The sequence below is a fragment of the Patella vulgata genome, chromosome 1 (assembly GCF_932274485.2).
Source record: "Patella vulgata chromosome 1, xgPatVulg1.2, whole genome shotgun sequence".
Taxonomy (NCBI): domain Eukaryota; kingdom Metazoa; phylum Mollusca; class Gastropoda; family Patellidae; genus Patella; species Patella vulgata.
In genome coordinates, this window is record NC_065879.2 from 15895795 (window position 1) to 15908576 (window position 12782).

General features: G+C 36.6%; 1 long non-coding RNA gene across 1 annotated transcript; it reads right to left on the reverse strand.

The window, feature by feature from the left end:
- Nucleotides 1-1623: 1623 nt before the first annotated feature.
- LOC130014299 (uncharacterized) lies at nt 1624-8672 on the reverse strand. The gene is made up of 3 exons (XR_008789252.1): nt 8526-8672; nt 6093-6267; nt 1624-1730 (listed from the first exon to the last, which is right to left on the reverse strand). It is a non-coding gene; the product is annotated as an uncharacterized LOC130014299 (long non-coding RNA).
- Nucleotides 8673-12782: the final 4110 nt, after the last annotated feature.

Genomic DNA, 12782 nt, shown 5'->3' on the forward strand with positions numbered 1-12782 from the left:
ATATGTATATTGTTCATATGAAAAATTTCAATTTGTATATTGTCTCCATGAAAACAGCCAATAATAATATGTAGATTGTTTATTGTCTCTATGAAAACAGCGAATATGTCAATTGTACATTTATAAACTGTCAATTTTGTCCATATTAAAACAGTCAATTTGTATATTATATATTTATGAAACCAGCGAATATGTATATTGTCTATATGAAAACAGTCAATATTCATATGGTTCAGAGGAAAACACTCTATATGTATATTGATTATTTGAAACCAGTCAATATGGGTATTGTCCATATAAAACAGCATATGTCAATATAATTTCTCAGACGTTAAACACCAAGAACGAACGAACGAATATAATTTCTGCTTGTCTGCGATATCACCTCGGTGGAAGCGGACGTAAAATACAACTAACTAAGAAGATATAATTTCTGCATGAAAACACTCAATATTTATAATGTTTTCTTTATGTGTGCCCACATACACCACCACCACCACCATCCCAACACGCATAAAAAATATGCACACAAAAATATGGGGTATAAGATTTTCTCGGCGCAGATCTGCTCGTTCTAGGACTATCAGATCGTATGTTTCTATTTCAACAATTCGCTAAACCTGGCTATTGCCTTTATTAATAAAAAATAAACATATAAAAAGCATATCGTTTAGTAGTTGATCAACTCCACGTAGTTAGGAAAAATATATTTAAAAAAATTACTTCTTTATTCTAAACTCTTTAAATGTGACGGACGTCGTGAATACCCATGGCAAATCTACTAGGTCAGTTAAAATATATATACTGTTGGAAAAAAAGTATGGGATATTCAAAAACAATACAAAACTGCAAAAATGCACTTCTGTTTTTATTAGAGGTAACCAGTGTATGTTAATAGCAGGCCAATTGCCTACACATGAAGATAAACAGTTAATATGGGCGACTTATCTGACGGCCCCATTTCACTCGCAAAGAGATACACCGTCAAAAGTTAAAATGGGCGTTTTTGATTTTTGTCTTAATAATGAATAATTGCTCCACCAATCCTCAGACATTCAGCAATGTTCCTAATCAACCGTCCAATCACGATTTGGGGCAATCTGACCCACTCCTCTTGCAGCGCCACGGCCAATTCTTGCAGTGTTGTCGGCTGACGTTGACGTCGACGAACACGTCTCCCGATCAAATTAAACGTAACACACTAAAGCAAAGATACGCTAAACAGTAAATCTTATGCAAGAACCGATAAGAAAGCAAACATGGATAGGATAAACCAGCAAGCGGCAGTTTTCATCAATCCTTCCTTGAAGTGTCAAATTTGACAATGAAACCCTCCCACGTGTATGGCGCTATTGCAGCTCATTGGTTCTGTTGGGGCGATAAGTTCTTCATCTGTAAACATACTCTCAAAGTATGTCAAGTGTCCATGACTATTTATCATATCACAATCTGCATAGGTATTTGCATTTCAATATCTCCTACTTTTTTTGAAGAGTATATAATAGAAACGATCACTTATGTTTCAAATATGGGAGACGAAGGAGTGCACAGAGCAAACCCACGAGGTTAGGAACAAAATTAACAAGTATATTATATGAAAAAAAAACATTGACTTACCTTTTTTGTAAAGTTTTATAATAGGTAGGTCCTTGGTATTCTCAGTAGATATACGGCAGATGGCCATTAGAAAAAATATTGCGATCCATTTCACCATATTATCCATGATGTTACTATAAAGCATATTAAAATACAGAAGTAAAACATTTGTTTAAACTTCAAGTTAGAAGATCTATATACATAACGCCAAGCAAATTCATCAACATTAACATGCCTATTTTACGGGAGATAAATAATAACTTCTGTGCATGAACGAAACAGTTCCGCCCGTACACCTACACATTGGAGCACCACGCCCAACAATCGAGCAAAGCTTTGTCATTGTGTCACAAATATTAATCTAACGATGATTTCTGTTTATGATCAAATAAAGTCACTGACACATAACACACTCTATATGATTAATAGCACGCAAAAATATAATTTTCACGATACGATTTGCATTTTTAACCGATAAATGATTGGAGTACTTCATGCAATGTCGTTTCAGAGTATTGTTCCAGGGCCTCGTTTACGGAAGATTAAAAATGCCAAACTTCTTTGATCTGGTTTAAAGTAGAAATATTGATATTAATTTCAAAATGCCAATCACGTCCAATCTCTGCATGGAGTTAAAACATACTATATTGTGGTCATCTACAGACTTAATGAATCATATAGACATCCAGATTTCTCAAATTTAACGTTTGAAAACTCTAATTCTTAAACTGATAGGCTACCAAAATAACGTGTGTTTACCAATCTGATTAAAATACAGATCTTTATTTCGTTTCGATGGCCTACACTAAATAAAGATCTGACAAGTTGTACTATAAGGTCGTGTCAGGGGTCGTACGAGCGGTTTTTTACCCTATGACGGCAGACATTGATTAATCAATCAGCGTTGACGTTTCTAGTGGTTTACCCTCAGTTCCGTGCATGGCACGCCAAGAAGTCGCCGTAACAGACCGTTTCATTGGCTTATCCCTCACTTCAACCAAAACACCGGTAATATAACAACTCTTCCAGATCCTAGTATAGTCAAGGCAAGTAAAGCCAAATTTTGAACTATCAAAACCGAAACGAAATAGGATATGTGTTTTAATCAGATTGGTGTGTTTACAGTACGTGGCGTTATGGCGTGATAACACAAGTGCATTAATCATGACGCGTGGGGTCTCAAACTGTTAGAATAATTATTATGCAAATGCAACAATTGGTATTGTCGAAGACTAATTAATGTTAACAAATTATTCTGGCTTGCCGTTCATTTGATTTGATGTTGTGTATGTCTTGTCCACAGGTTTGTCTTTTCGGTTTTGCTTGCTTTTAGATTAGTTATATCAAAGGCTGATTAAAAACTATTTTGGCTTGCATAGAAAAGGTGCCTGTTTAATTAAGTTTATGATTACATATAATCATCGAAATTGTTAGATATAGCGAGAGGAGCGGGGGAAGATAAATTAGGTTTAGCGTCCACTCGACACAAACTAGGTCATTTCGGGACTAACACATACATGGTACGATTTTATTTCGCAAAAGGTTCTTTAGCATCAACATGAATCCTGAGTACCCAAGACAAATTCACGAGATTGTTACTTGGTGACTATAGGAAAGAACTTTTGACAACTCGACCCCCCCCCCCCACGGGAAATTAAAGCGAAGTTTCAGAGAATTATTGCGTTTGTTTAAATTTATTCACAATAAACTGTCCTCTTTAATTTAGATGAAAAAATAAGTTGTCTGCACTGAAATCAAACTAAATGGGGCCCTGCTTCAGTCGGGGGAAATGTGGAAGGGAATACGCCATGCAGTGTACTATATGATCGCCTTTTTCCTCGAAAATAATTGATTAGAAAATACATTAAAACATTTAAAAGTTTATATACATTCATATTACATTAATGTGTGATTTTAGATACATTTTCATCTATTTATCCAAAGAATAGAGCTATACACCCTTTAAACCTAAAACACGCTAAAATAAGTAAACAAATTTATTTCCGCTTAATATTTCGAAATGAAAAGCGATTTTGTTTTGTCTCATTCAGTAATCGTGATAATACATCATATCAACTTCGTAAATACTTTTTTTGATCTAATTCGAAGAATTTTGATTTAATGTCCATTAAATAGGCATGAAAATTAGATAAAGAGCTGACAGTTCTCGCTATAATAGTTAAAAATAGATAAAGTAAAGAGAATAAGCTGAAAATTTCAGTTAAATTACTTCACTCTGGGTCAAGAAAACCAAATTTAAAAGTCTCGATTATCCAGTTTTACGGTTAATCATGAACAGCCATTGAATCGTAGGTCGGATTCAAATCTTTTAAAATCGTGCAGATAAGATGGCATCGAGATTTGATTATGGTCTTTATATGTTAATAAATGTCTAATAAATAGAAATCTGATTAAAACACAGATACTATTTCGTTTCGTGTTTGTATAATTCAAAAATTTGTTTTACTTGTCTTCACAACACTAGGGTGAAGGCCATCGAAAGTATAAAAAAAAAACGAAACGAAATATAGATGTGTACTTTAATCAGATTGAATTAATACATTATAAAAAATTTAAGGCCTTAACAAAGACCTGCAATAGGCGGATTTAGCTCTTAACAAAACTGAACGCTCTGGGCACGATTTGAGCGATATAGTAGGAATCTCTTGAAAACTACAATAAGCTATGTTGAACTGAGATTCTATCAGTCTATGCCGTTCCCTATGTATAAAAGTCGACGGTCAGCTTTATGTAATTGAAAGGCCCGTTTTTAGTAGAAATAAATCCAACACGGGAGATTATCTAAAATTGATATTTTGATTTTGTTTTCTGAATTAACTGTTAAATAACATATCTGAGTACAAATTAAGCCGTGAGTAAGAAATGCAATATTTCCCGATAAATTCATATTATGCACTTATTCTAATTGGTTTTAAACAGTATCTATAATTACACAAAATATACAATAGATAATAAATTATATGGATTAGGAAACAAGCTGTTAGAATTGCATATTTTGGCCGTAATTAAATAGAATAGGCAATCTGATTAAAATACAGATCTATATTTCGTTTCGTTTTTTATACTTTCGATGGCCTGCACTACATGAAGATCTGACCAGTTGTACTGGAAGATCGCGTCAGGGATCATACGAGCGGCTTTTGACCCTATGACGTCAGATATTGATAAATCGATCAGCGTTGGTGTTTCTAGGGGTTTACCCACCGTTCCGTGCAGAGCACGCCAAGAACTCGCCGTAACAGACCGTTTCATTGACTAATTCCTCACATCAACTATAAACACCTAGTGAATGACAACTCTTCCAGATCCTAGTGTTGTGAAGACAAGTAAAACGAAATTTTGAACTATAAAAACGAAACGAAATAGGATCTGTGTTTTAATCAAATTGGGAGAATAGAATTCTTGGAATCATAAAAATCGAGTTAAATTCACAATAATGTAGATACTAACATAGCAAAGTTCCTGGTTAGACCATATTATAGTAACTAGTCTACTGGTTTATACGTTTACCGATTTTAGCTTTCAATCCATTTAAATGAATTCCAAATTTTATGACGAAAAGTCCCTGAATTGCCTTTTGTATTAATAAATTAAAATCTAAAAATGTAACATGACCTGGGTTATTTTTATCCATCTACCCACATCAAATCCCGGTACGAGGAGGAAGTCCATCCACTTGTTACCACATAAAAGGAAGAGATATACTTTCAGTCGATTTGAACGAATTCTAAGTTTTCGTTATTATGAGCCCAGAATTGCGTTTGCTTTTATTAAAATCTTACAATTTAGAATTACCTGGGTGGGGGGGCGGGTTAATCTTCAATCAATTTGGAAAATTCCATGTGTTCTTTATTATGAGTCCAGAATTAAAATTATTAATATTATTTTATATCATTCGCCTACATTAAATCCATGTACGAGGATGAAGTTCATTCGCTGGTAAACCACATTTACTTACCGGTTTGAACTTCAATCAATTTGAAAGAATTCTAATTTTTATCATCGTAACCCCGGAATAACCTTTTAAATTCTAAAAAAAAACGTAAATTTACCTCGTTATATTCAACCATTCGCCTAGATCAAATCCATGTAAGAATTTTAATTGTCCTGGGTTTTTTTCAACTTTCCACCGACATGAAATCCAGGTACGGGGAAAAAATCCATTCGCACATACACAATTTCTAACTTTCAATCAATTGCAAAAAATTCTAAGTTTTTATTATCATGAGCTCGGAATTACCTTTTGTATTGTTAAATTAAAATCTTAAATTGTAAATTACTTGTTCTTTTGTTTCAAGCATCCACCCACGTCAAATCCAGGTACGAGGATGAAGTCCATCCACTGGTTACCACATATACGTACCGATTTTAGTTTTCAATTAGTTTGAAAGAATTCTAAGTTTTCGTTATTATCCGGTAGGATTGCTTCTGTATTTTTTAAATTTATTAAAATAAAAAAAATATATTATTGTTACCTATTTTGTTTTCAACTTTCCACATCACACAACAAATCATTGCACGAGGAAGCCCATGTATCAACCAATCAGCAGAAAATCCTATAATCCTAGTGGATAGTCGACTCGCCAATCCATTTCACAATGAAATGTGTATTAACAATAGTCAATACATCAATAATGGAGGATGTGTAATCTGTTAAAAAGTGGATAAGATTATTGTTAAATACAGTTATGGAAGGCAAATTCATACAAAAACAATCTATTTAAACAAGAAAGGTACAATCGATCTATGGGGGGCAATGAATGATTTCATTTAAAGGCAAGTAGGCGCTCACACACAATATAGATTAATTGGGTGAAACTGACGCACTATTTCATTTAGTTTAAACGTAAATGACTACACAATGTCCAATTTCTACAAAAGTGACCAAGGCGATTTAGATTCAGAGTGGTGATGATGTGATCTATATGAATATAATTGATGTGAGTGTAATGATATGATCTATAAGTGTGTAATGATGTCATCTATATGTGTGTAATGGCGTGATCTATATGAGTGTATGATCTATATGAGTGTAATAATATGTACTATATGAGTATGAGGATGTGATTATGGGTGTAATGATGTGATCTATTTGAGTATTGGGGCCACAGTGGTTCGTTTAGTATGACCGGGTTGGGGTGGGGCGGGCGGATGGAGTCGATCTTATTACTGATGGTGTCGGAGGTTCAGAACGGATAATTTTTTTAAAGTGGGAATTCGATGAAGAGTAGGCAGAAAAAGGACCCTGTGTGGGCAAAATATCGCTCATAAAACACTGCATATCATTGTTTATCGAACTACTAACATTTCTGAAAAACTGGGAATATTGGGAATTCTCCAGGCAATAATCATAAAATATTGCACAAGAAGCTGCCCAACATACAATAGATGACCGTCCTCTACCACTGACAAGGGGGGACCAGTTTGAACAATCGCTAGCCGCTTTCTAAGCCAACACCAGAATCGAATCTAGTACCTCCTTGTTAGGTTTCGCCACCTCACTGAATTTTGACGCATCTGGTCTTCCATACAGCATAACCAAACAACCAAACCCAGATAGTGTTTTAATGTTATAGAATAAGCGTCTGTTTTTTCGGTAACCGTTTTTATTTACAGATTAAATATTACAGATCTCATCACTCCCGTATTAATCCGATCAATCCTTTTAAAATTCGACGTCTCTCCAATCAACCGATTACGAGGCCATTAACTCATTACCATTAAGTAAACAGATCTGATTTTTAGTACAAGCATTAAACAATATTATTGAATGGGTATTGTTAATGTGTGTTAGGTATAAAGCTGTCGTATGTATTGTACTGTTTGTTAGTCCGGTGCACGACACAGGGGAAGTCACAAAGCAAATATAAGAATTATTACACACCGTATTTCAGATGTCATTAGGTGCCAAGTAGACTAAGGCAATGACTCAATATCCGGGGGCGGCCAGCATCGTTTCCCCTTATCACAATGCTAATATTGGGATTAGCATCCAGTAAAGGGTTCCCCTTGTCAGTGGTACAAGAATGGGTGTCTGGTAAGGGACATACGTCATGTAGCCAGGGACGAATCCAAGAATGTTTGCAAGGGAGACTACGGGGCGGAGAAAACGTCAAGTTTGGAGTAAGGTCTCGGCTAAATCTATTTGTTAAGGCCAGCTCAATTTTCGTCAAGGTTGTTGGTGAGATTGTAGGTTAGAGTTAGGGTAAACATTAGGGCTAGTCTGAGGCGCGCCTGGAAAGTGTACTATGCGGGTAACTTGACCGAAACGTTTCTCTAGGGTCTATACTTATTTCGCGTAGGAGGGTAAGGTGTGGGGTTTGGTTTGAACTTGCCGTAAAATCGATATAGTAACCATTGGCTGTAAGTACATTTAATTAAGATTTTTAATCTTATGTGGTCTTTAAAGTATCGATGTTTCATTTTAGCGCCATCGGAGTCCCTCTAATAATCTCTAATAAGAATCTCAGTCCACAAATGGTCAATTCAGTTCAATATTTTGAAAGATATATGGGGAATTGAAATGTCATAGATATATCTTACTAGCAATGCAATATAAGCCCGCCGCATTTTTGTGAAAAGACCTGTTTTAAATCCATTTCGGGATATTTTGATTTTGTTTTCTTAATTAAATGTTAAATAATCAATCTAAGTAGTTTTATTGTGGTTTAAGCCATGATATTTTTTACATTTTAGCTAGAAATGCTCCTAACAATATAATAATCCCACGCAAATTTATAGAGGGACCGGTTTTAAATCCAGTTCAGTATATCATCTAGCGTTGGTAATTTGATTTTGTTTTCTTAATTAAATGCTAAATAATGAATCTGATTACATATTAATGTGGATTAAGCGTTGACATATTTTAGTGAGAAATGGAAGTCTGCTTGATATTTGTTTTCTCTTACCTTTTGAATTCATAAATGAAAAGTTTCCACCTGGAGAATTCAGATATTAAAAGTTTCCACACCAAAACGAACAAATCGTAAATATTTTACACTATTTACAAATAAACAATAAAACTGCAATCCCACTTTTACCAAATCAACAACTATACAAATATTGGATAATTGCGTAATGTGAAACACACAAAGAAAACTACACCGACACGCTAACAGTCTCTAAGAGTTAACCCTTTCAGCTCCATTTTTAACAAATAGGCAATAAAATTATATTATACTTCTAACAAATCAACAACTATACAAATATTGGAGAATTGCGCAATATGAAGCATGCAAAAAAAAAAAAAAAAAAAAAAAATACTACACCGACTACGATTTAACCCTTTCAACGCAGTGTGCCAACTGTTATATCCAATTCCAAATCCAAATGCCAGGGGATTTTTTACGTGCACGCCAATGTATACACAGGCGACCTCGGTTTTGTTTTTCGCCCTCCTTTTAGCACCACTGACAAGGGGAAACCACGTCGGACACGCGACCTGCAAGCCAGTGAGTCAGCGTCTAATCCACTTAGCCACCGTGGCCCAACATTCATTAGTGAGAGGGTAAGTTCTATGAAGATAACACATTTAAAGTAACAATACGTCATTTGCTAAAGTGCACTCAGACTGATTCTTTAATATTTGATTAAGACAAAAATAAATAAAATAATAAAAAAAGACCAACGCCACATATCCGAGTTCATTACATAGCGAGTAGCATAGATCGATGAAATTTCAATTGACCATATCTTTGTAACTACTAAACGGAACTGGACCACTTTTGGACCGATATTCATATCAGCGTTTCGGAAGCCGCATTGACTCAGTGAGTAAGTCGTTGTCTCGTTAACCTCGAGAAAGTTCATCAGGACTTTCCGGCGTGGTTCCCCCGTGTCAATTTTGAAGAACTGTTGATCTAGTAAGGGACAATGCATATTCGTTCGGATGGGACAAAAAACCGTGGTCCTGCGTACACATTGAAGAGTATGTAAAAGTTGAAATTCGAAAAAAGAGTATACCGAGCTACGCTGTCCGGACCAAGTTCACCCCATTGCACATTGTGCGGCGTAAGCCTGGTCGATGCAGCTAAATAGGCCCTTAAGCCCAATTTCGTTTCATTCCAAACCATCATTTATCAAGCATTAGCAGGGTTAATTGATATCCAGAAAGCACACTGCATGGCGTAAGCCCACCTTCATTAGCCCGAGCTATGGAGAAAAGTAGGACAAATCGGGTTCTTTTCCGGTGTTGACCGACAATCTTCCTCGGAGAGAGAGAACTGAAGTTTAACGCCCACTCGATACAAACTAGGTCATTTCGGGACTAACATATGGTTCAATTTTATTTCAATAATTCGCAGGTCTTTTGCAGTGGGAGGGAACCGGAGGACCCGGAGAAAATCCACGAGGTTGGACAGGCGACCCTACTCCTTGTCACGTACAACCGGGGAATCGAAACTACGCCAGTTGACTCAACGAAAGACCTTATGATACAGCGCGCACGCGCTAACCATTCGGCAATCCAACACCCATCTTCCTCGGGATTTTTCCGAAGCGTTACTCCTCTTGTCATAGCACAGTGTGTGGCGTAATCCCGTTCGGTGGCAGAAAATAGTTCGTTAAACTCAATTTCATATCGACTCATCCTTTATCAAGCGTTAATAGGGTTAATTTATATCCAGATAAATTAAAAATAAAAATAAATAAATAATATCATGTAAATCTTTGTGTGTTATGATTTTTATCTTTAATCTTTTTAGAAAAAATAAAATAAAAAATAATAACACACTATTGTGAATTAACGCCATCGGTCGTCAAGTGGTCGTTTAATAATAACAATGCACCAAAACGCCTGGGGTTCACACGGAAGTGACGGAAAATATCGAAGATGGCCGCCTGGTGGGAATATGACGCAGGACAGTTCAATGAACTATTCAATATTTTATCTCAAATAATATAATTGCCCGTCAATATGGATGAAAAAAAATGATATTGTTATTTTATTTTCTATACATATAGTATCGATAGATTACAATAAATAGCGTTTCTAAACCTGTACCATTTTTGTTTTTTTCTGAATATCGTTAAAAGAGAGAAAGAAGGAGAAATTGGGTTTAACGTCCAGTCGACACATACTAATTCATTTCGGGACTAACATATGGCTCAATTTCAATAATAAGTCGCTTGTGCGCGGGGGTCTTTAGTATTGGGACGAAACCGGAGAAATCAAACAAACGATGTTTGAAAGGCGAATCTGTTCCTAATCACTTACGAGTGGGGAATCGAAACCATGCCACTTGACAGACCATGTGATCTACCCCCCCCCCCCCGACACACACACCCACACACACTCACCAACACCAACCCGTTGAATGTTGTTAGAGGAATGTTTGTGTAGTTAAGGAAATATTATTTTAGCTGAAGGGTTAGATGAGTGCGGTGCAGTAGGAATTTTGTTGCTGTTTATTCAGAATATCGTTAACGTAATGTTATTGCAGTTAAGGGGGTTTAATGGGTGTTGTGCACTAGACATATATGCTTCCTTATTTAGTAGATACCAGAAACAAATTAACATTGGATTCATTTTCGGGAGCACGGCTGTTTTGTTGTGAGTTTAACTAACAGCCTGGTTGACTTCGTACATGTTGGACCTTTTGTACTTCCTGGTACATGCTTCCGTATTCACGAGGGAGCCATTGCCATGGTGATTAAGTGAGTAAGACGCCGGCTCGCTATTCGGGGGTCGCGGGTTCGCTCCCGATGTTGGCCGAGAAAGTTCGTCGGGATTTTTCGGCGTGGTTTCCCCTTGCCTGTGGCACGTAAAAGATCCCTTGACAGTTGGAATTCGATATAAGAGTAGGCCGTAGCGCCGCTGTCCGGGCAAAATTTTTGTCATGGCACACTGTATTATCTCCATTAGCCCAGTCGGAGCCGAACAGTAGGACGATAAACCCTATTTGATTTCATTCCATATCCTTACAATTATTCAAGAACACTTAAAGGGACTATCCCGATTTCAACAGAGTCTCAAAAATAAAAGTCCGAGTACGTTTGAAATTTAAATATAGGGAATGGTGTGTTTACCTTGTCTCAAAACCCCAGCTCACAATATTTAGTCGTTTGGACGTGAACATCATAAATGCTTATCCGGACACGTAACCCTTTTAAGATTTCTGGTCAATTTTTCGTTGGGTGATCTGATAATCGATCCCCATTCCTTTAGAGGTCTACACAAATAAATGACCCATGTGCTGTACTTGATAACGAAAGGTAAATTTCACCTACACATGATTTTTATAAGTAAAGATCTGGTTTATCCATAAGCCGCATAATACAGTTTGTGACACCGTTCTCCATTTCCAGATGAAAACTGATAGGTTTAAGTTGTTTGAAAAAGTATCACAAATATTGGGTTAGTTGCTCGGCCCTTTGATAGAGGATTTTAAGGGATTTTAACACAAAATTAAGCAGTTTTATTCTCCAACATATTATCGGGATTGGCCCTTTAACACTGGATTCATCTTCAGGGGAAAAGCGGTTTTGTTGGGGTTCAATTATCTTGAATGTAGGACGTTTCGATCAGTTGACATATCGGCCTAGGATATTTCGTTGTAGGACTTTTCGGCCACTTAATTTTAAAGATAGAGTACATTTCGGCCAATTCTTCAATAGATTCATTTGGGGTAAAAATGCAAGTGCATCAAGTTGTAAGAAAGGTTATGGATTGTCGCCTGTTGTCATGAACCAAGAACCATCTATGTTAAGTTCTTGTAGTATCTGGGGTTCCCTCGGTCTATGTTGGGCACGAAATCTTCTTAAAGGACGCTTACAAGTTTCGGTACTTGGTAGATATGCTTTGGTCTCATCTAGAAGCTTGGAATTTGCATGAGTGAAACTCTGGTTGGGCTTGTCGAGTGTTGAATGCTTTTCTTTTCATGTTTGGGGGTGGAGGGGGTGGATGGCCAAATAGTTGGCGTTGAGGTCTGTCATTGAGTAAGCTGGCATGGTTTCGATTCCCCGGTTGTACATGACAAGGAGTAGGGTCGCCTGTCCCGTTTTCTCCGGGTCCTCCGGTTTCCTCCCACAGCTAAAGACCCCTACGCGCAAGCGAATTATTGAAATAAAATTGAACCATATGTTAGTCCCGAAATGACCTAGTGTGTGTGTCGAGTGGACGTTAAACCTCATTTCTCCCTCTCTCTCTCTTTTCATGTTTTGTCTGC